The sequence below is a fragment of the Symphalangus syndactylus genome, chromosome 19 (assembly GCF_028878055.3).
Source record: "Symphalangus syndactylus isolate Jambi chromosome 19, NHGRI_mSymSyn1-v2.1_pri, whole genome shotgun sequence".
Classification (NCBI taxonomy): domain Eukaryota; kingdom Metazoa; phylum Chordata; class Mammalia; order Primates; family Hylobatidae; genus Symphalangus; species Symphalangus syndactylus.
Genome location: NC_072434.2, coordinates 78532501 through 78557320, shown reverse-complemented (window position 1 = coordinate 78557320; position 24820 = coordinate 78532501). Strand labels below are relative to the sequence as shown.

Genomic DNA, 24820 nt, shown 5'->3' with positions numbered 1-24820 from the left:
AACAGACTTTCTACCCTGGTCTCAGAGAAGTGAGCATCTTGCAATTTCCTCCAAGAGTTCCCCTCCTCGGGTTGTGGTCCCACAAATAAGCTGATAAGGCAGGGGTGAGTGTTTGTTTCATGTCCAGTTGGACTTGAAGCAATTTCAGGAGAAAACCTACAGGAAGAAAAGGCCTTGGTCTTTGTCCATGAAAGGACTGATAGTAAACAGACAGCAGGGCTGGAAAACAAAAGTCTCAAGGTAGGGTGATGGTGCCTCAGAGCCACTGGGAGATACAGTGAGGACTAGGTTAGGGGGAGGCTATCATTGATGATATTTTGTAGCACTTTTCTGTTTGCAGAGTGTTTTTATCTTATCAGAATGCAGTGGGAATATATCAGAAAAATTATCTGGGGGTAGATAAGCTCAAAATTGAGCCAGATAAAGCCTTTTGTTCTCAAATATACATTCTGGCGAAGAGACGATGTCGGGAGGCATGCTGTGAGTGTAATTAATATTGTCCTGCACGTTCTCATGAGTTAATCTTTATTGTTTACCAGAGCTGATATATACAATTAGCTCATGCTATAACTTTCCACAAATTAGGAAATTGAGGCCCAAAGATGTTAAATGAGTGTCCCACAATCCAGACACTCTATGTGGCAAAGCCAAGCCAGACATCAGACTTCACCCACTTCGTGCCTATAGAATTAGTTTAGAAGCATAAATGAATGAAACAGGGAGTGGTGGAGACTCAGCCAGCCGGAGAGTAGAGATGTTTCTTCAGTGACCGACATTCATTTTTATTTTATTTATCTTTTAATTTAATTTTCTTTTTTAGAGACAGGGTCTTGCTCTGTCATCCAGGCTGGAGTGCACTGGTGCAGTTGTAGGTCACTGCAGCCTCGAACTCCTGAGCTCAAGTGATGCTCCTGTCTCAGCTTCCCGAGTAGCTGGGACTACAGGCATGTACCAACCATGCCCAGCTAATTTTTAAATTTTTGTAGAAATGGGATCTTGCTATGTTGTCCAAGCTGGTCTCAAATTCCTGGGCTCAAGTGATCCTCCTGCCTTGGCCTCCCAAAATACTGAGATTACAGGTGTGATCTGCCATGCTAGCCAGCCTCCTACATTCATTTTTATTTGCAGCACTTTGCAATCCAAATACGATGGGTCTGTAGCCTCAGCATCAAGCCAAGGCTTTTCACAGTACCATGTTGGTTCCAACGCCATTTCTGTAACAATACAGTCCTCTTAGGTGTTCAGAAATGGCAAGAAATTCTGGGGCAAGGGTAGCAGGGGTGGGAGAGGGGTCCTCTCACTTTTATAACAGCCTGGTCTAAGAGAACTCCTGAGGGAATGGAAGAGAGAAAAGAAGACTAAGAATAGAATAACATTCTACTCCCTATTAATACCTTTTTACTTTACTGCTTTGGTAAAGTCTTACCCAAGTTTCTGTAAAGGACCTTGATAATAAAGCCAGGCAGACATAAACTCAGAGAAAGGCAGCCTATAACCTGGGAGAATGTTTTTAGAACTTAAACCTCCAGGAGAAACTACCCTCTGGGTGTGTCTTCTGAGCTCACGGTAGGCACCAAGTTCTCCTTTCTCCAGGGTTGGCTACCTTCCAGCTCTTGGAAGTGAAATTTTAAAAACAAAATGGCTGAGCCCTTTGGTAGTGGCACAAGGGCGTGTAGTAACAGCTGTGCTTGGCCTTCATGGGACAGGAAGCTTGCTTCTCACAACCAAAGAAAGCCCAGTGGGGCAAGCTCCCCTTCTGCCTCCAAGCAGGTAGCGTGAGGACAAGATAAGCATTAATACTGCGTGGGGAAAACAGCCAATACTAAGTGAGGCAGACATAACTAAATACGGCTCAGTCATTCCATGGATACTAAAACAACAGTTAAATAAGACACAGAGAGGTGCAGAAATCTATGACACAGTGAGTGAAAAAAACAAGTTATAAAATAATGCATAAGGAAGAGGCTCATTTAAATATAAATACCATTCTTTCCATATATTTCTGGATGTACCTAAATGGTGTATAGAAAAAAGGTTTAGAAGATCACAAACCAAATTAATAAGAGTTGTTATTTCTGAGAAGGTGTAGGAGTTTGGCTTTTTGGCTTGACTGCTTCTCCGTTTTGAGCAGGGCAGAGGATGCACTGGCAGGTCCCAGGGTTGGAGATGCATGAACAGACTTTCCACCCTGGTCTCAGAGAAGTGAGCACCTTGCAATTTCCTCCAAGGGTTCCCCTCCTCAGGTCGTGGTCCCACAAATAAGCTGATAAGGCAGGGGTGAGTGTTTGCTGCATATCCAGTTGGACTTGAAGCAATTTTAGGAGAAAACCTACAGGAAGAAAAGTCCTTGGTCTTTGTCCATGAAAGAAGGACTGATAGTAAACAGACAGCAGGGCTGGAGAACAAAAGCCTCAAGGTAGGGTGATGGTGCCTCAGAGCCGCTAGGGGATAGAGTGAGGACTAGGTCAAGCTATCATCGTAGTTATTAACAGTAGTTATTTCCAAGAAGGTGTAGGAGTTCAGTCAGTGGGAATGAATGAAGGAAACTTTTGCTTTTTATTATATCTATTTTTGTATTGGGTGTGTCTTTTATATGCAAACATGTTCATGTATTACTTGCATAATTAAAAAGCAAAACAAAATAAACAAAGCTAAAGTGAAGTTATTGCACCATTATGGTGCTTGAACAACTCAGTGGTGTGTCAGGAACCCTTGGAAGAAAATATGTTCCTCCCCGCATTGAAACGGAGGGCTAACCAGATTGAGCCTGCCGAACTTCACCTGCCTTGCTGGCTGTAATTGCTTACTTCTAGTCTTAAAACTCCCACTAGCTTCTTTATAGATAACATTCCTGACTGTGGGTCACTGACTTAACAGGTGCTTATAGTTGTTTTTCAGGAACTGGGGGCAGCTGTTGTCCAGTTCAAGCCAGTTGAGACCACTGACCCTTCAACTGGGCCTGTGCAGGTGCCCAAAGAGTGTCCTTTTGATGTCAGAGAGCCAAAAACTCCACCCTTAGATCATGCTAACGCTGCTATTTTCTGCACATGGGTCTTAAGAAGAGCCATGTAGCTTGATGATGTACCTGCCAGTTAACTTTTGTACCTGCCAGTTAACTTTCCCCATACTTTAGACCATGCTGCCTACTTTCCCATAAGTACCCCCAAGCCTTATTTCTAGAGAGGTGGATTTGGGATTTATTCTCCTGTCTCCTTGCTCTGCAGCCTTGTGAATAAAAATATTTTCTCTTTTGCAAAACCTGTTGCTGTAGTGATTGGCTTGCTGCGTGCTGGCAGAACAAATCTGGTCCGTAACAATCTGTGACAGCACTATGTGCACCTTCCCGTTGTATCATGGCTGTGTGCAAATCTTTCATAGCTCTTACCCATTCTAAGGCAAAGGTTTGTCTCTTTGCTGTGCTGTGAGTGTGTTGTGCCTCTAGCACATAGCACACAGTGCTCAGCATTGACTAAGGATGATTCAGTGAGTGAGCGACATGAAGCAATGCTAAACTCAAGGACTGAGGGCTGAGAGGCACCAACCTCAAAAGGCTCTCTGTGATCGACAGCACATTGCCAAATTGTCACACCAAAGAGCCTTGTTTATAATTTATCATTGCTTGGTGTCTGGGCTCTTCAAACAAGATTTTATAGCCCTCTACCTTTCCACGTACTTAAAAATATATATGATCTGCAAAGGAAAGTATTCTTTCAAAAGGAATTCCGGTTTCAAAGGCCTGGGCCTGTGGAGTTGTCTTGGTATATCTTTTTATCTTTCACATTTTCCTATCTTATCTAGTACATCAATGCATCCCTGTCTGTTTCTTTATTTCCATACTCTATGCCACTTCTCTCTCACTTTATGCCCCGTGGGTGACAAGGGCGCCTCAATATTTATAGGTGGACAGAGCCCCAACCTATCCCCTCCAGTGGCAAACTGCCTCTCCTCCTACCCAGTGAGCTGGAGCACACACTCATTTTCTGTCTTCTATGAGGTGGAAACTTCTAAAAAGTCCTGTGCATATTAAGATGTGACCACCCCGGGGTACACCTGACCTCCCTCCCTGCTCGTGTGCTTTCTGTCCACTGGAGGCAGCAGAGGAACCTTCTGAAATGCGGCTTTGCTCTCCTGCATTTGCCCTCTGCCTGCCTGAACACTGATGTGAAGACACTGCAGGGTCCTTCATCTGTTTTTCTCCCAGCTGCACTCAATACCCACCATCCAACCGCTTGAATGGCCAACACTATCATTCCTATTCCCTGTGCTTGGCACATGCTGCTTTCATCCATCAGAAAGCCCCTTGGTTCTCTCTTCATTTTCATAAAGTCTTCCCTAATGCCGTCTTTCCACAGTGAGCTCCACCTCACAATCCTCACAGCCCAGGCTGACTTTCAGGTGATGCAAACTCAGAGGACTTTAGGGTCTGTCTGGGTAATTTAATGAGTGAAATTATCAGACATTACACAACAAGGAGGAGCTGGGACTATGCTGTGTGGAAAAGTGTGTGCCCTGGGTGAGGACTCTTAAATCTATGTTCTTGTTAATGCCAACACTGCCTCATAGAACACCAGTTTTCCATGTGCATAAACAATTACCTGGAATCTTCAGCCAGGCGCCATGGCTAATGCCTGTAATCTCAGCACTTTGGGGGGCTGAGGTCGGCGGACTGCTTGAGCCCAGGAGTTGGAGACCAGCCTGGGCAACATAGCGAAACCTCCTCGCAACTAAAAATACAAAAATTAGCTGGGCGTGGTGGTGTGTGCCTGTCATTCTAGCTACTCAGGAGGCTGAGGTACCAGAATTTCTTGAACCTGGGAGATGGACGTTGCAGTAAGCCAAGATCATGCCACTGAACTCCAGTCTGGATGACAGAGAGAGACTCTGTCTCAAAAATAAAGAAAAAAAGGAATCTTCTGTGTTCTGCAACATTTCTTATGACATGTGTAAAATCCCTAATAGCCTGTGGTGTGCAGTTCTTCGTCAGCCCCCACAACACACAAAATATGGCAAAACACAAAATGCATGCTTAAAAAGTACTAGACAAACTAAACTGAAAATATTTTAATCCAGTACTTCTATTGAGTTAGCAAATAAATGACAACAGATTTTGAAAAAACCTGAAAATAAATCCAGTCATTCATTGATTCAAAACTGTTTAGTGGCTGGGCACGGTGGCTCACGCCTGTAATCCCAGCACTTTGGGAGGCCAAGGTGGGTGGATCACCTGAGGTCAGGAGTTCGAGACCAGCCTGGCCAACATGGCAAAAATCAGTCTCTATTAAAAATACAAAAATTAGCTGCGCATGTGGTGCACGCCTGTAATCCCAGCTACTTGGGAGGCTGAGGCAGGAGAATTGCTTGAACCCAGGAGACGGAGGTTGCAGTGAGCCGAGATTGCGCCACTGCACTGCAGCCTGGGCAAGACTCTGTCTCAAAACAACAGAGCAAGACTCTGTATCAAAACAAAACAACAGAATGAGACTCTGTCTCAAAACAACAGCAACAAAACTGTTTACTGAGTATCTTCTATTTGCAAATCACTGCTGTAGGTGCTGGAAATACAACGTACAGAAGAGCGAAAGCCCCTGCATTCATGGAGCTTACATTCTCCTGGGAAGGAGGAATGAAAACACAAAGAAATAAATATAGAAGAATATATCAGAATGAGGAGACTAGGCTGGAGGCGGATGTGGAGGGGATGTTTTAGGAAGGGTCAAGAAAAGGACCGGTGAACAATGAATAAAAAAGGGCCATGTCACTATCTGAGGCAGGTGCAGTGCAGGCAGAAGAATGTTGTGCAAAGGTTTTGAGGCAGGGATAACCCTGGTGTGTGTGACAACTATCACCAAGGAAGCCCCATGGCTATAACAGAGAGGGCAGAGGGAAATGAGGTGGGAGTTGTGGATGAGGTTAGACCACTGGGGACTTCACACTTAAGGACCTTGAATTTGTTTCTGGGTGGGTTGAGAAGCCATTGGAGGTTTTTTTTTTTTTTTTTTTTTTTTTTTTTTTTTTTTTACAGAAGAGTGATACAATTTGTTTTATGCTTTGAAAGGCTCACCAAAGCTGTTGTCTGATGAATGGAATGAAGAAAGCACAGTGCAGTGGGAGGACCCTAGGCTAAAGTCCAGTTTCCTTGGTGCCAGGCCTGGCTTGTTCACTAACTTGCTTGGGTGATGTTGAGCAGGACACTTAACTCTTGGCTTGTTGGGTGTCGTTAGGCAGAACACTTAACTCTGGGCAGTTCTGTGCCCCTCTGTAAGTATGAAGGAGCAACCTTGGATTGTGGATCTTCAGATAATACCGGCTCCAACATTCTGAATCTTGGTATTGAGCATTTAACCACACCTAACAGATACACCACCAGTGACAGCAAGTATTTAATCATTGTCACAGATGGCTGGGCTGACATGTGGCATGAAAGACTTATGAAAGTTCTAAAGGCAGGCAAGAATGGTTTATTTTATATGACTCACTGTTAGAAGAGGAATCCCTTTCCCCATCCCTAGATGAGCATGGCATACACCAAAGGCTTGGAAGCAGTGGTGGTGGGGGTATTGCTGGTGGCCAGAAAGGCAGGCAGAAAAGGAGAGACACTTCCTCTTATCGACATCTTTGCCAAGCACCTGCCCTTCCCAGAAGTTCAAACAGGTCATGTCAGGTTTATAGCTCAGGCTCAAAGCTTTGAAAAGACTCACCATACGATATGAAATGATCAGAGAGAGAGGCAATTTATTATACCTGGGAAAATTCAATTGCTAATACCTGTCAGAAGTTTATTCACATGTTGTCAATGCAGTGATGATAAGTCAGAATTTACTGCTGTGTGGATGCAGCTAGGGCCATCTGTAAATTTCTACGTGTCCTTCACACAGGCTTTCCATTTCCTGGCATCTCCAAGTGGATGCTTCTAAAACATTATCATCCTCCTGAACTGTCATGCATGTGTGAAGGTTTTCTAGCAACAACAGCCAACCACTCTCTAGCTAGGGTAGGTATTTGCAGCCAAATAAATCTTTAATTATCTACAACAACATCCCAGCCAAGAATGCCCAGCAATCAGCCCACGTGCAATTATTAATCATGTGTAATCAGGCTTATACTGTGCTATGTAAAGGATTTTGTAGGATTGAATGCACATAAATTATCCCTTTCCTCAAGGTAAATACATCTGTCTTTTCAATATTAGCATTCTGTCCATCAAAGGATGAATAAATATAGTTTTCTTTTAAAATACAGACATGTTCCACTAAAGCAAAAACAGTTGGATTTCTGCTTCAAAACCCAATAATAACTCCCAGTTGGCTATGGAGTAAGATCCAAAGTCCTGGGAATGTCACTCATAGCCCTTTATAGTCTCACCCAACATTCAGCCCCTGACTCATTTCTCCCATTCATCAGAATGCACCTTAAGCTTGAACTAAGCAAGACAGCTTGCTGTTTTCAAACACAGTTCTTGTGTAATACAGGATGGTCCTCCGATAGTAAGGAAATGAATGCAGCATACAGGGGTACATCCAGATCCTGAGTCAGACATGAGCACTTCAAATGGGGGACTAATTTACTCATTCATTCACTCATTTCTTCAATAATTTTATCAGCCACTGTGTTAGGATGGTATGACAGAAGGGTATGAACAAAAATGAGCAAGATATATCCTAATCTCAAGGAGATCACACTCCCTTTGGTGAAAACACACAGAATTACTGATATTTGACTGTTTTTGACATACAAGACAGGGCATATGGTTCAACCTAATAGCTATGCCTAATATCAACTATTGCCAGGTGATTTCTCAACTGAGGACCAGAAATTGTCCCTGCTTAGAATTAGAGAGCAACCAAAGGGCAGTCCGAATCACAATGGGCTTATTGAGTTCCATATCACATACAGACAACCTCTTTACAGGACCAAGACATCACACTAACATGGACATGGAATTTACTAGTAATATAAGCACTGACTTTTCTAAAGTATGGGGAGGGGAAAAAAGACCTGAGACTCTAGGTGATGTCATTGATAGGGCTCAAGGTTTATGACCTTTATATGCCTCAAATAAAAGCAAATGTCTAAAGGGTGGGCACACTGAGGTCTGGGTACAAGGTAGCCCAGATACAAATTACACCTCAAGATTGACTGCCATATTCGTGCAAATGCAAGCCAAAATAATAATATCCCATTCCATTCAGACAGAGGGAAATAGGGATCATAGCACAATGATTGTTCAGGGAATACTTATCTCCAAATCTGGCTGGGCAGAAATCCTAATAGGACTTAGGAAACAAAAACCAATTTTTGAAGGCCCAAGTTGATCATAAAGATCCAGGCATGGGTGATTTTTAATTATCATCAATAGGTGGGGAAATATCCATAGCTGCCTTCCTCTGTTCCGCACAGATATATCTCATGGACACTGAAGCACTCCTCTGCCAAAGATTCATGGGGAGAAGCTAACAATCACCTTGGACCCAGCTTAGACAAACCTTCAGTATAAGCACAAAATTGAAGCTCTTCTGCAAGACACAGCCAGAAACCCAGCATTTACTGTTGTTCTAGGCTCTCCCTTCTAGGCTAACCTCCTTTCTTTCTGTATGGATTTGCCTATTTTAGACATTTCATATAAATATAATCATACAATACACAGCCTTTTGTGTATGGCTTCTTTCACTTATCATAATGCTTTCGGGATTCATCCATGTTAAAGCACACATCAGTACTTCATTCCTTTTAATGGTCGAATCCACTTCCACATGGGATTTAGGCTGACTTCAGAATATCCACTTCTAATGTGGCCCCTCAGTCCTTCTAATAGTGAAGAATCCCAAAAACAAATTCAGGGAGGTGCTCCAATCTGAAGGTACTACAATACATCCAGTCAGTGTCAGGAACAACCAGATCCTGGTTGGGTAGTATGTCATTTCTGAAATCCACTTCCCACCTGACTTTTTTGATATTCTCTAGAAACATGATAACCCATTTTATACTTCCATAGAACAGAACACCTGGAGTTGCGAGGGCTAAAAGGAGTCTGGAAGTGGGCGGTTCCATTCAGTCAATCAAGATCTTCTTTGCTAATTTTCCTGACATAAACAAACTTAAATATTCTCTAACATTTGTTTATAGCACATAATTTCTTTGGAATAATTTCTTTAAAATATATGCATATATATGTATATAAATGACTTAATGCTGTGCATTTTAGGCTGCAAAAGTTAGTTGGTTCTGAGCATGGAAAACATGTTGTTTTTCGTGGGGAAAGAAAGAGAGATCAGATTGTTATTGTGTCTGTGTAGAAAGAAGTAGACATAGGAGACTCCATTTTGTTCTGTACTAAGAAAAATTCTTCTGCCTTGAGATGCTGTTAATCTATAACCTTACCCCCAACCCCGTGCTCTCTGAAACATGTGCTGTGTCAAATTCAGAGTTAAATGGATTAAGGGCTATGCAAGATGTGCTTTGTTAAACAGATGCTTCAAGGCAGCATGCTCCTTAAGAGTCATCACCACTCCCTAATCTCAAGTACCCAGGGACACAAAAACTGCAGAAGGCCGCAGGGACCTCTGCCTAGGAAAGCCAGGTATTGTCCAAGGTTTCTCTTCACCTGATAGTCTGAAATATGGCCTCGTGGGAAGGGAAAGACCTGACTGTCCCCCAGTCCGACACCCATAAAGGGTCTGTGTTGAGGAGGATTAGTACAAGAGGAAGGAATGCTTCTTTGCAGTTGAGACAAGAGGAAGGCATCTGTCTCCTGCCCGTCCCTGGGCAATGGAATGTCTCGGTATAAAACCCAATTGTATATTCCATCTACTGAGATAGGGGAAAACCGCCTTAGGGCTGGAGGTGGGACATGCGGGCAGCAATACTGCTCTGTAAGGCATTGAGATGTTTATGTGTATGCATATCTAAAGCACAGCACTTGATTCTTTACCTTGTCTATGATGCAGAGACCTTTGTTCACGTGTTTATCTGCTGACCTTCTCTCCACTATTATCCTGTGACCCTGACACAACCCCCTCTCTGAGAAACACCCAAGAATGATCAATAAATACTAAGGGAACTCAGAGGCTGGCGGGATCCTCCATATGCTGAACGCTGGTCCCCTGGGCCCCCTTATTTCTTTCTGTATACTTTGTCTCTGTGTCTTTTTCTTTTCCAAGTCTCTCGTTCCACCTAACGAGAAACACCCACAGGTGTGGAAGGGCAACCCACCCCTTCAGTTTTTCACTGTGCAGACTGGGCTTTTGAAATGGGTTGATTCAGTTCAGGATTTTATGTCTCATATTTGTTTGGCAAATGTAAATAATTGAATGGGATTCACAGGTAGATATAATTCACACAGGCACATATAATATCTCCAAGACAAAAACTATTTGTAAATAACTTGCCCTCTTCTCCACCCACAAAATTGTGTGTGTGTGTGTGTGTGTGTGTCTATTCCTTATCACCAACAGTGACCAACAATTAGAGAAAATGCCTCATGAGAATGATAATCACTTGTTTAACAAATGTTGTTGGCCAGGCGTGGTGGCTCACACCTGTAATCCCAGCACTTTGGGAGGCTGAGGCAGGCGGATCACCTGAGGTTGGGAGTTCAAGACCAGCCTGACCAACATGGAGAAACCCCGTCCCTACTAAAAATACAAAAAATTAGCTGGGCATGGTGGCACATGCCTGTAATCCCAGCTACTCAGGAGGCTGAGGCAGGAGAATAGCTTGAACCCAGGAGGCGGAGGTTGTGGTGAGCCGAGATCACACCATTGCACTCCAGCCTGGGCAACAAGAGCGAAACTCCATCTCAAAAAAAAAAAAAAAGCCAAAACCAAAAACAAATGTTTGTACTAGCAAGCTCGTTGCCTCCTGCCTCACAATGCTTTTCCCACTCAAAGTGGTAAATTGACAGCAAGCTCAGAGTGGGCAGTGATTCTGATGACAAGACTGCAGTGCTTTGGGAACAAAATCTACATGAGTGAGACATTTCTAGGAAGTAGTCCAATGCTTATTCAACCTTTCATAAGAAATGACTGGAGATCTGACAGCAGCCCCACCTCAAAAGCACTCTGGAATGAAGACATCGAGGGTGCAGAAGGTACTCAGAGAGAGTAGAGAAGCAGTCATTATTGAAGCCCTATGTGTATGATTCTGTGCAGAGATTGTGTATGATGTATATGGGTACTATAGAATGGAACAACTCAACAGAAAGCAGTCCAGGTCAAATGCCAATGCACAACAGAGCAATGTATGCCAGAAAACAGAAGGAAAAAAACAAGATACTAAGAAGCATAAAGTAGTGCAGGTGATAGCAAACCAGTATCTAAGAGCCTAAAGAAGAAAACAGCCACACCAGAATACTCTGACCCGATCCACTCTCTCAAAGAGTATGCTGAGAATTAGCATGCTTGCTTTTCTTAAACCTTCATTAGCAACAATTCTGCTAATCACTGGAGTTAGCTGCCAGTACAGTTGCAGTTTTGAAGACAACAGACTTCTGTGTGCCCCAAACCAACATTATCATTAACATGTCTTTGCCTAGAATTAAGAAAGAAAAAAGAAGGAGGAAACAGAAAGAGGAAAAATGTCTTCTCTCTCTTATTCTCCTCCAGTCTAATAGGTTATTGAGCAAAAATGAAATACTTAGATAAGATTCCAAAGGTTGCATAGCTCCCAGTTAGGAAGCAGAGAAAGGTTAAGTGGGATCGTGATATGGTTTGGCTGTGTCCCCACCCAAATCTCATCTTTAATTGCAGCTCCCATAATTCCCAGGTGTTGTGGGAGGGACCCAGTGGGAGATAACTGAATCATGGCGGTGGTTTCCCCTATACTGTCTTGTGGTGGTGAATACGTCTCATGAGATCTGATGTTTTTATAAAGGGTTTTGCCTTTCGCTTGGCTCCCATTTTCTCTCTCGCCTGCTGCCATGATTGTGAGGCCTCCCCAGCCACATGGAACTGTGAGTCCATTAAACCTCTTTTTCTTTATAAATTACCCAGTCTTGGGTATGTCTTCATCAGCGGTGTGAAAACGTACTAATACAAATAAGTTTGGCAGTCCCTGTGATACTACAGTGTCAACTATCACCGGCACGAATTTTACAAGAGGACTCCAGTTAACTCAGGTTTCCAGACACAGTCTTTACATAAATGACAAAGCAGCAACTTTGGGAATGAAAACAAGCAGAATGTAAAACCAAAAAACAAGCAAACACTCTTTATCACACTGCTCGGTCTAGGTTGAGAATTTTTGTGACATGGTTACAGTTAGCTTCAGGCAGGCAGCGAATTGAATTTGTGAAATCAAATAATGCATGATGTAGTGAGATTTACAGAGATTCCTCTTGTTTATACATAAAGCCATTTGATGTACTTCTCTGAGAAGTTGTCTTGTTTATAAAATTACAGAGGAAACCGAGGAGATAACACGAACCGCAGAAAACTGATCTACAATTTGCCGAATTTTATAAGAACACTTCTGCTGGCAGACATGAATTATTATGGAATCTGTTTTGCATATTAATATAAAATTCAGTCCCTCTCTGACCTCAGTGAATGAGTGCAGAAAGCATTGCTAGAAAAGATGCCAATTTGGGCCGGGCGCGGTGGCTCACGCCTGTGATTCCAGCACTTAGGGAGGCCGAGGTGGGTGGATCACGAGTTCAGGAGATGGACACCATCCTGGCTAACACGGTGAAACCCTGTCTCCACTAAAAATACAAAAAAAAACCAAAAACAAACAAACAAAAAATTAGCCAGGCGTGGTGGCGGGCGCCTGTATTCCCAGTTACTCTGAAGGCTGAGGCAGGAGAATGGCCTGAACCTGGGGGGCGGAGCTTGCAGTGAGCCGAGATGGCGCCACTGCACTCCAGTCTGGGCAACAGAGTGAGACTCTGCCTCAAAAAAAAAAAAAAGGTGTCAATTTACCAGCTTGCCCCAGGGGTCCACAACTGGAAGGCACACAAGCTTTGATGGAATATTCTCTTTTACAGTGGACAAGACTTAGAAGCCCTGGTTAAAGGCATCAAGAAAAGGCAGTGTAAAGAAAAGCAAAGAATAGGGTTGAATAGGTAACTCCTAACTCCAGTTAGAGACAGGGCTCTGTGGTTATAACGGAAGGATATTCACCCCACCCACAGTGACCCACTGCTGCCCACTCAATCCCCTGCCTCCCGTAGCCCCTCCCCCAGTCCCTGACTCTGGGAAACAGGAGCCAGCAGCTTGGCTCGGGGAGTACAAATTAGAATTCTGAGCTTATTTTCCAACAAAAACGTTGTTTGCAATGATTAGATTCTCTAGTACTATTAGAACTAGCTCTCGGTTATTTGAAGATGAAACATGGTTTCATGAGTTGCCTGAGGATCTAACCTCCACCTATCGTATAGCATTAGATCTATGAAAAAATGTGTTAGGAATTCCAACCATGTTATAAGTGGATGTTTGGCCTGTACACCACTTGTAGATTGGCTGCAGCCTGTAATATTTTGGCCGAGGCATGGGTTCATGTAGGGTTCAAGAGCTTTGGGAAAGACTGAAGAGACTGAAGAAGGAAGACCAGGCTGGAGGCTATTGTTGAATATATGGCAGTAGGAATGAGAAGCAAAGGAAATTTTTCAGAGGTTGCCAAGTTGGCCTGGGGCTGTAAGGTTGAATAATTGTGGCAAGTAGGGAGGACAGAGAAGAAAAAGAATTAAATATTACTTTGAAGGGTTTTTTTTGCAATTTTTTATTGAGATAAACATCCACATAACATAAAATTCACCATCTTAAAATATACAATTCACTGGTTTGTAGAATATTCATGATGTGGTATACTCATCACCACTATCTTACTTGAAATATTTCCATTGACGCAGAAGGAAATCTTATACCTGTTAGTAACCATTCCTAGTTCCTTCCACTTCCCTTCCCTGGCAACCACTAACCTACTTTCTTTCCGTATGGATTTGTCTATTTTAGACATTTCCTATAAATGGAATCTTACAATTTGTAGTTTTGTGTGTATGGCTTCTTTCACTTATAATGTTTTCAGGATTCATCCATGTTGAAGCATTCATCAGCACTTCATTCCTTTTAACGGGAAGCATTCGTCAGCACTTCATTCCTTTTAATGGGAAGCATTCATCAGCACTTCATTCCTTTTAATGGCTGCATAATATTCCACTGTATGAATATATCAAATTTGTTTATTCATTCATCAGTTGGGCTGTTTCCATATTTCAGCTATAATAATGAAATTGTTAGGAACATTCATGTGCATGTTTTTGTGTGAATATATGTTTTCTATTCTCTTGGGTATATACCTGGGGGGAATTGCTGGGTCCTATGGTAACTTCATAATTAACTTTTTGAGGAACCACCTGTGATACTGTAATGTAATAAGAAATGGTAATAATAAAGGGGCATGGAGCTTCCATGCCCTCCCAGGCACAGCACCCTCTCAGCACCTTGATTTGCGCACCAACCTGGAAGCTCCCCCAAACTCCAACTTTTTGGGTTTGAATGGAGGCTTCATTTTATAGGCAGGCTATAAATCATTAGCCATGGGTGATTAAGTGAACACTCAGCCTCTCCTCTCCTTAGAGGTTGGGGGTGGGGCTGAAAGTTCTATCCCTCTGATCACCTTGTTGATCACCTCTGGCAACCAGCCCTCACCCTCCAAGAGTCACCTCATTAGCACACACTCAGGTATTGCTGAAAGGGGTTTTTTAAGAATAACAAAAGATGCCGTCTCACCCCATCACTCAAGAAATCTCTAGGGTTTTAGGAGCTCTGTTACAGAAACCAGAGACAAAAGCCAAATATATTGTGTCTTTTTATGTCACACTATCACACTGTCAAACTGTTTTTTATAGTGGCTGCATCATTTTACTTTCTCACCAGCAATATATGAAGGTTCTGATTTCTCTATAGCCTCGTCAATATTTCTTATTTTCAGTTTTTTAAAGAAAGTTTTATTCTAGTCATCATAAATGGGTGGGAAATGATATTTCATTGTGGTTTCAAATTGCATTTCCCTAATAATGAATAATGTTAGACATTTCATTGGTGATTATTGATCATTTGTGTATCTTCTTGAGAGAAATGCTTACTTAAATCCTTTGTCCATTTTTCATTCATGACTTTTTTATTGTTGAGTTTTAGGAGTTCATGGTATATTCTGAATGCTAAACTCAAAATACATAATTTGCAAAATTGCCGTCCCTTTCTGTAAGTTGTCTTTTTACTCTGAAGTCCAAAGTATCTGTTTTTCTTTAGTGGCTTGTGCTTTTTGTTTGATATTTAAGAAACTGATGCCTAATCTAAAATCATGAATATTTACTCATATGTTTTCTTCTAAGAGCTTTACTATTTTAACTCTGACACTTAGGTCTTCAAAATAATGAAGGTAGACCCCTAATCTCACACCGTATACAAAAATGGACTTATGTCCCAGCACCATTTGTTGATAAGGTTATTATTTCCCCATTGAATAGTCTTAGTACCCTTGTTGAAAATCAATTGATTATTTATGTATGGGTTTCTTTCTGAACTATGTCATTCTATTCCCTTGATCTATATGTCTATCCCTGTACCAGCAGCACGCTGTCTTGATTACAGTTGCTTTGTAGTACCTTTTGAAACTGGAAAGTGCAAGTCTTCCAATTTTGTTCTTTCTCAAGATTATTTAGGCTTTTCAGTGTCCCTTGCTTTTCTATATGAATTTAGAATCGCTTTTGATTTTTTTCTGGAAAAGAGGCAGTTGAAATTTGAAGCTCTTTTAATTCTCTCTTTGCAGATCACAGTGTGGTGAGGGTGAAAGAACATTTAAATAAAAACAGAGACCTCAGTTCTGACCTGCAAGGTCAGTCGTGTCATTGTTCAGTGACTGCTTTTCCTTGTATAAAGTAAGATATTAAACTGGATAATTTTTAAGTTCCAGATCTGATTCTAACATCTTACAAAAAAAATTTAGCTATAGAAGAGGACTTAATTGCCTATTTTGAGAGTTAGTCAGAAAGAGAACACAAAGTACAAAAGGGCTTAGAGTCCCAAGGAATCCAAGCATCTATTGGCCAGATACAGAAGAAAGGGCCTGCAAAGGAATCTGAGGCTTAGCTTTTAGAGAGGTCAAAGAAAACCAGGGACTTGTGGAAGGAGAGAAACCAATGGAGAGGATTCATTCAGAAAGGAGCAAGGGGGATCAACAGGGCTGACTGTTGCGGAAGATGAGTTCATTGAAGACTGAAAAATGCCTATGGTTAAACTTAACATAGAGGTCTCTGGTGATCTTGGTGAAGTGAGATTTGGTGGAATAACATGCTCAGAAGCCAGCTGGAGTGGAATGAGGAATGAGTAGGAGGTGAGGAAATGGAGCAGTGAGTGTGGATAACTATTCTGAGAAAATTGGAGAGAAACAGCGGTTGCTGAAGGAGGAGGAGGAGGAGGAAGAAGAGGAAGACAAATCTTTAAGAGAGGCAGTTTTTGTGTAGTTTTGATTTTTAATATGAGAAAGACTTAAGACCCATTTAAATGGTAGAGGGAAGGAACCTAAAGGAAAAAGATGAATGCACAGGGGCAGAGAGATGAAGGAGGCCACAAGACTTGTTGAAAGTTGGAAGGGGACAGGATTCAACCTGCAGGTGAAGGGACTGGCCTTAGTTGGAGGACACCTTCCTCTGCAGTAGGAATCAAGGAGAGAATAGTGGGTGATGACAGAGGTTTGTAGACTCAGTGGTGGAGAGCTGAAGTAATTCCTCCTTGACAGCTTTCATATTCTCTGGGGAGCAACCCTCAATGTCATCTGCTGGGAATAAAGTGTTTGTGAAGGCCCTTGGAGGTGGAGGGTGGAGGCTCCAGAGAAAAGGCACACAACTGAATTGAGAAACCCTGGAGAGTGCCAGGCAGCACTGCAGACTGTGTGAATTGAGAGGGGTCGCTGTTCACTGTGCCGTGAGATTTTTCTGGAGCTGAGCCCCACAGCTGAGGTGCAGGCTATGAGAACCCACCTCCTGCCCAAAGCTTACTGGATCTCTGAAGGGTGCCTGATCCGTGGTAGCCAACCTCCCAGTCAGCATGACACTGCACACCCACTGACATGGTTAGGCTTTGTGTCCCCACCCAAATCTCATCTTGAATTGTAATTCCCATAATCCCCACATGTCAAGGAGAAACAAGGTGGAGGTAATTGAATCATGGGGGTGGTTTCCCCCACGCTGTTCTCATGATAGTTTTCAGGAGATCTAATGGTTTTGTAAGGGGCTCTGCCCACTTCATTCAGCACTTCTCCTTCCCGCAGCCTTGTGAAAAAGGTGCCTTGCTTTCCCTTCACCTTCTGCCGTGATTGTAAGTTTCCTGAGGCCTCCCCAGACATGTTGAACGGTGAGTCAATTAAACCTTTCTTTTATAAATTATCCAGTCTCAGATTGTCCTTTTTAGCAGTGTGAAAACAGACAAATACACCCACCATTAGCAAGATGCTTTGGTAACTCACTGGCAACTCTGCATTTCCATTGCAGGACTCACCCCTGCCAGGCTCTCTCCCCTTGGGTGGCACGCTTTATCTACAGAAGAGAACTGCTAGGATTCTAGCTTTTTCTTTTATTTAATATTATTATTGTGGCTAGGCATGGTGGCTCATGCCAGCACTTTGGGAGGGCGAGGCTGGTGGATCACCTGAGGTCATGAGTTCTAGAACAGCCTGGCCAACATGGTGAAACCCCATCTCTACTGAAATACAAAAATTAGCAGGGCATGATGGCGTGCACCCATCATCCCAGCTACTTGGGAGGCAGAGGCAGGAGAATTGCTTGAACCTGGTAGGTGGAGGTTGCAGTGAGCCAAGTTTGTGCCACTGCACTCCAGCCTGGGCGACAGAGTGAGACTCCATCTCCAAAAAAAAAAAAATTATTATGATTATTATTATTATTTTTGTAGAGAGAGACAGGGTCTCGCTATGTTGCCCAGGTGGGTCTCAAACTCTTGGGCTCAAGTGATCTTCTCACCTCAGGCTCTTAAAATGTTGGGATTACAGGCATGAGTCACCACACCCAGCTACTACCTTTTTCTTTTAAAAAATGCTTTCTGGGTTCCAAACTATCCTCTCAGAATTAATGGGGATGTCACCTTGATAATACATTTAAAATGTATTGGCATGTATTACCTGGCAATACATGCCACAATTTCATAGTTTTTTAACTTTACCAAAGAAAAAAAACCAAGGAGTGAATTATTGCCATTATTACCTTTCCAATATTTCAACTGTAAACCAAAAAGTATCTGAGACAGGTCTCAATCATTTCAGAAGTTTATTTTGCCAAGGTTAAGAACATGCCCAGAAGAAAATAACATGGAATCACAGACAACAGTCTGTGGTCTGTGCCTTTCTCCAAAGCTGAACTTGAGGGCTTCAATATTTAAATGGGAAAAGTGGTCTGGAGCAAAAATGGGCGGGGGTGGTAATCCACAAGTTGCAGGAGAAAAGGAGCAGGAGGGGAATAGTCAATTACTCAGTATATCAGCACTTTACATAAGATAAGGTGAACACAGAGTAGCTACCTGTGGGGATCTTTAACCTTTTATCTGTAGCTATCTGCTTAGGAACAAAAGGAAAGGCAGCTTCTTGCAAGACTCAGCTTTCAGTTTTTTTTTTCCTTTTGGCAGTGAGTTGGGGTCTTTATTTTCCTTAACATTCTCCAGATTTCACACCACTCCCATAGATAATAAACTATTTTATTTACTCCTGACTGCTCTACAGTGTGCATAGCTTGGTCCTCTTTTCTAACGCCCTCAGTTGTTTCTCAGTGCGGAATGAATTGCTGAAGGTGCTTCCCACACATTTTATCTGGAATCTTCTCAAAATAACTATTCTTATCATTCTATCACTTTATCAGCACAAGGTGCTTAGCCCACATGCTATTAGCTTGCACTAAAGACATGTTTCTTTGCAAATATTCCCATATTTTTGTACATAGATTAAAATATATGCTCTTTCTAAGGCACAAGGCTGATGGAGACCACTTCCGTTGGCTCTCCCCATAATGAGGTGAAGGGCTTGGCATGCATATGAGGTTGCCACCACTGTTGACTAGTAGTTTTCCTCTTACCAGTTTGTTTGTTTCTTTGCTGAGATGTTTCTTCACCCAAGGTCTGTTTTTGGTTCATTATTTTGCCTAAATCATCTGTGTCCTTTGTTCTAACATGGAGCATATGTCTCTCAGATTTATATCACTAACTTCTCAATTTCTCTTTCACGGTATGATTTCCACATGGTTAGTACTCTCTCATCAGTGTATCTCACTACCATGTAAAATTAAACTTTTCAGACTGAGTTCTTTATTTTCTCCTTGATTCCTAAGTCCTCATTGCCATGATTTTCCTTTGGTCCCAACATCAACAAACTCAGACGTCACAGCCCAAGGCCAGGCTCTTGATCAACGCCTTTAGTTGACTTTCCTTATTTCAGTCTCAGCTCCTCCCCAGACATCTCAAATGTGGTAAAGGCAGATTCTCATCAGTGTCACCTGGATTTCCTTTCTTCAATGCCAACAGTGGCTACCAGTTGCTTTTCCTACCAACTGAAAATAACATGCACTTGAAATATTTTTGCCCTAACCTCACTCAGTTCCCACAAATTCCGCTCTACTCTCTCTACTTTGATTGCTTTCTGCAAACTTTCTGAACCTTCTCTATGCCTCTGAGAAAAGATCACCTCCTGCCTCTAAGAAATCATGAACTTTGAAACCTTTAAAATTCTGCTTGAGCTCCACCCCTGCCTGTCTTGCCTTTTCTGACTGGGCCCATTGGGGCTCCAGTGTCTCTAGAAGTCATCCTACCCTCCCCCACTTCATCTTTCCACCTACTTGGGCACTCGGAACTCATATATACGTATCTGCATGGGTTGAGCTGTCATGGCTGTGGTTACAGATTTTGTCGATTGTGTTTTCAATATCTGTGTCTATTTGCTAGTTGCCTCTATTACTTGACATACTCCTTTAGGGCAGCTGCCTGCTCTGGCATTGCTTTTAGAAGTGCCCAGTGTTCAATCATTGTTAACTGATGACAAAGTCAAAAGAGAAAGAAGTGGGTCCAGAAGAGATAATAGCAGGTAATGAAAAGAGAACAGGACCAGCAATCAGGATGGAAGCTTCTGCTACTGACCAGCCATGTGACCCGTGACCTTGATGTACATTTTAAAGGGAAAGCTGAAGGGAGTGTTTAACTTATGAAGAGTAGGATGACAACCAACACCTGTGAAAAGAAGGTGGTTTTCAGACGGTGAGACAAGAGGGACGTTTCTTAAAATGTAGCACCAAGCACATTACTAGAAAAACAGTAGAAGACTAGATGGAGAATTTTGCTAAACTCAATATGGCTTCCAGGCCTGCCAGACCTAGCAGAAAAAGAAACTAAAGCTTGGACAATGATACACAATATAATGACACTTAACACGACCGAATGCACAGTTAAAAATGGCCCAGATGGTAAATTTTATGTTATAAATATTTTACCACATTTAATAATAAAAAAAGAAACTAAAGCAAGTACGACATCAAACTTGAGACTTTTTCCTGGGACACACACATGCAAATGGGAAAAATGAGGGAAAGAACAGAATATAAGTCCAGTGGTTTCACAGTTTATACTAGATTTTTATTTTATATCGACAATGAAATGAGTGGTATGTATCATATATTTATCATATCAGAGGAAGTGATTTAAATTGATCTGATTCACAGAATTTCAGAATGATTTCCCAGTACCTTTAACGCAACTGGGAGGTAGGTGACAGGTATCCTGATGGATAGGCTTGATGGTTTGTTCACAGTCTCCAACAGCTCTGGCTGCTGCTTCTCTCCATGATGACTTTTGTGTTTTGATTATCCAGCTATGCAAGGTGCTTATGGAAGGACTCAAGAAATAGAAGATAGAGGACTGGGCATGGTGGTTCATGCCTGTAATCCTAGCACTTTGGAAGGCAAGGCAGGAGGATCTCTTGAGCCCAGGATTTCAGGACCAGTCTGTGTAACACAGTGTGATCCCATCTCTACAAAAAATTTTTAAAAATTAGCCAGACGTGGTGGCTCATGGCTATAGTTCTACATACATGGGAAGCTGAGGTGGGAGGATTGCTTGAGCCCGGGAGTTCAAGGCTGCAGTAGCTATGATCATGTCACTGCACTCCAGCCTGGGTGACAGAGCAAGACCCTGTCTGTAAAATAAAAATCAAAAGGAAATAGAAGCTAGCATATCTGCCCGTCTGGCATTTGTGTTCTTGTGGGAAAGGTACAGACACATCCACAGGGAACAGATGAGTCAATGGGATCACTTTGTACTGCCTCTGCAGCCACCTCCATCATCTCTCCACTGGGTTATCACAAACACCCTCGCCAGGTCTCCCGGTGCCCACGCCTGTCCTCCCACCATCTGCTTTGCCATATAATAACCAAAGTGATTCTTTTCAAACCTAAGTTAGTTCATGCCACTCCTCTAATCAAAGCCTTCTAGGGTCTTTCCATCTCTCCACGCCAAGCCAAGGTCCTTACAAGACCTCTGAGGCCTGGTGTGATGGGGACCCTTGCCCCCTTGCCCCCTTGCCCGTGGGTCCTGCCACTCTTTGCTGAGTCATAGGCCTTAGCCATTTTGGCTTCCTCCTGTTCCCCAAACACTTCAAGCATAGCCTCATTGCAAGGGGTTGCATTGGCTTTCTTTTCTGCCTGGAACACTGTTCTTCCCGAGATCCACAGCCCCCCACCCCTTTCTCTGTTCAATTATCTTCACATCAGAGATACTTCCCAGGTCACTGCATAGAAAATGGCAAGTTCCCCTCTCCGTCCCAGGCCCTCCTGGCTTAATTTTTCTCATTGTATTAAATTCTACCTAACATGTTACATATTTCGTTGTTTATTTACTTCATGCCTCTCTCTTTCTACCAGGGAGGGCCAGGGCTTTGTTTTGTTCACTGCATTATCTCCATCAGTGTCTGATGAGTGCTCAGGAAATATCTGTTGAGTGAATTAAGGGCCCAATGACTGGCATAGGCAATTGTCACTAACATAAATTTATGTTTGCATCTGAATAAAGGCAGAAGGAAACATGACCATAGCAGGTGCCTTTTATTAAGTGCAACCTTCTTCACAGATAAAGAAATGTAAACCCAGGGCACAGCTACTTAGACAAGACAGAAAAATATCCAGAATAAACTAGCACTGTGAGGATTGCCCTATTATTCTAGAAATCCTTGGAGTTAGCAACAGCACATAAAGCAATCATGCTGCCTACAATATCTACTGTTGTTGAATTAATTTCAGTAGTCACTTACATAAATCTGACTCTAAAAACAGTTATTTCCACTCAGCTACATTGTCATAAGTTCTCTCATTCCCAATTCAAGCAACCACACTCATGAGTCCCCTGATTCCTTTTTCTGTCCAGGCCTGTAAATTGTGCCAATTGTGCCCTGTGGGATATAATGAAACTTTATTGACAAGGGATAGTGGAGTCTCTTAATTCCCATAACTTCAACAACTAGCAACAATTTGGGGAGTAGAAAGGGTGGTCCTTGGCCATTAATTACATCTTAACGAGGCATGCCAATAGGAGGTACAGAGTTTGGGAGAAGCTGTTATTAATAGGTTTGTAGGTGGAAATCAGACATCTTTTGAAGCATTCTGCTGCTTTCTTCCCAAGGCTTCACTTCTTCAATGACAAATTGCATGTTCATAGATCCGAATGACATGGAATGTTCATTAAATATTCCTAAAAGTGTTATTTATTGTACCTTTCATGGTGAGAGTCTACTAAACTGATCATTTCTGTTTGACCCGTTAATGCTCTACTCTTATCAGAGGTGAGAGAAATGGCAAAGATTTGGAAGCACATGAATTTGGTCATGTAAGGACTGTCCACCCACCCATTAACTTACAGGCTCTCTGCCAGGCGTGGAGAACCCAGCAGGAGTGAGAAGAACGTTGTCTTTGCCCTAATGAAACCAGGATGGGAACAAGCTTTCTGAAAATGGTTCTAAAAGAAGCACCATGATGATGGAGCTGTTTGACCATTTTACTCTCTGGAGAGTCCCAAGTACTTTGAACAGTGACTGGCCCATAGTTTCTCAATAAGTAATTGTCAAGGAAATAAAGAAAGCATTTGACCAGCACCTGACCCCCAGCAGGTACTCATGTGTTGTAGTGATATTGATGGATTCTTGACTTGCCAGGTCCCTAGACTCTACCGTGTCTGCTCTTGGGTCCTCTCCACACATAGGGCCAGATGAGGGACAACTCCTTTAAAAGGTATACAGTCTTTTCACTGTATACCTAACAAGGCAGACTTTCTCTGATAGAGTCGTGAGAGTTTGTCGGCTGCCTGGAGGCAGGGCTTCAGGTGAGACAGGGGATTGCTCTGCATCTATTTCCTCATCTTCCAAAATGGGAGTTGAGGGTAAGCTCTCAGATTCTTCCTGGCTCTAACAGTCTCCAGTTGTAACTCTGCACAAATCTAGAAGGTTGAGAGGAGCATTAATTATTTATTTTAAGGAGGCCATCATACGAAATTACTAAAATGGGCTGATATGTTATGGAGAGGCATAAAAATATGTCGATCATAACATTACAAACAAAAACTGCAGAAAATAGACAAGTTCTTAAAATATGGAAAACAGAAAAAGATGTTAATATGAATTGTTAGAACAATTCTATGAACCTGATGAGATTAAAAAACAATAATACACATGGAAACTATCTATAAAGGTAATTAAAAATGAATTGCAGATACATCCAACATTCTGTTAGATTTGTCTATGGGAGAGAGGCATAATATGGCTATGGTCACCATATTTGCTAAACCGGAAATTAGTCAAGGTGATCTGAAACCAGGATAAAATACTTGGAATACAAACTTTAAAAAATCAAGACTATTTGGTTGGTATACGCATAAATAAATCCCTCCATGTATAGGAAAAGTAAATTATGTAAAAGCCTACTGGGAAATGAAGGCATAAAAACCATGTTTTCTATTTTGATGTGCTGTGCTTTCACGTCGGCATTAATGAAGTCATTGGCCAGGCAGCCTGCAGGCTTCATCATATTCACCCACTAGAGCCAGCAGGTAGGCCTTCCAGGAACCTGCTGTATGAAGGAAGGTCAGAACCTTCTGGGGAATGCATGAGAGCTCATCTTCACACCAGGGGATGTTGTGTTTGTACAGGGCTCCAAGGAGGAAGGTTGGTTTAGAATGGGCAGAAAGGATGGCCTTGAATCCAGCAGAGTATGTGCTGCTCAGACTTCTTTGGCTCTGCACGTTCTTTCCAGCCATTTAAACCAACTTCCTGGTGGAGGAGGTGGCTGGAAGATTTGGGTTTGAAAGCTCTGTATGAGATTAGAGCACAAGGTGGTGCTGTCTCCATTCCTGTATAACCAAGGCCAGCTCAAGTAAGAATGAAGGGTATCCTCTGGGAACACAGAACCTGGCAGCCAGAGTGTAGCACGGTCTGGGCAGTACGAGACTGGTGGCAATGAAATCAAGACACAACTGAGCATGGCGCCCATCAGGGACAAGGAGAGAGTGTCTGAGCTACAGGAAGAGCAACGGAAATGGCCGGCGAATGCGAGACTGTGTTAAGAGCGCCGGGGTGGAAGCCAAGAGAGGACCACCTCAGGGACCTTGGGACCCCTGTTCTGAGGACCCTGGGGGAGGCTGGGCTCCTATGAGCCTATGAGTGAGGCCTAAGAGGACTCTTAAGTTCTGGCAACTTGTTCTCTACCTTTTAGCTCTCAGCATTGCAGGCAGAGAGATGCTTTTAATATATAAATCTCGGCCCGGTGCGGTGGCTCATGCCGGTAATCCCAGCACTG

The 24820-nt window shown here is 42.6% G+C and overlaps 1 protein-coding gene and 1 long non-coding RNA gene across 2 annotated transcripts in view; one reads left to right on the top strand and one right to left on the bottom strand.

The window, feature by feature from the left end:
* Positions 1-24820, bottom strand: part of SLC35F3 (solute carrier family 35 member F3) — a 410117-nt gene that overhangs the window by 229918 nt on the left and 155379 nt on the right. The gene's annotated exons all lie outside the window — the stretch shown is intronic.
* LOC134731905 (uncharacterized) lies at positions 1673-10117 on the top strand. The gene is made up of 2 exons (XR_010114620.1): positions 1673-9577; positions 9945-10117. It is a non-coding gene; the product is annotated as an uncharacterized lncRNA (long non-coding RNA).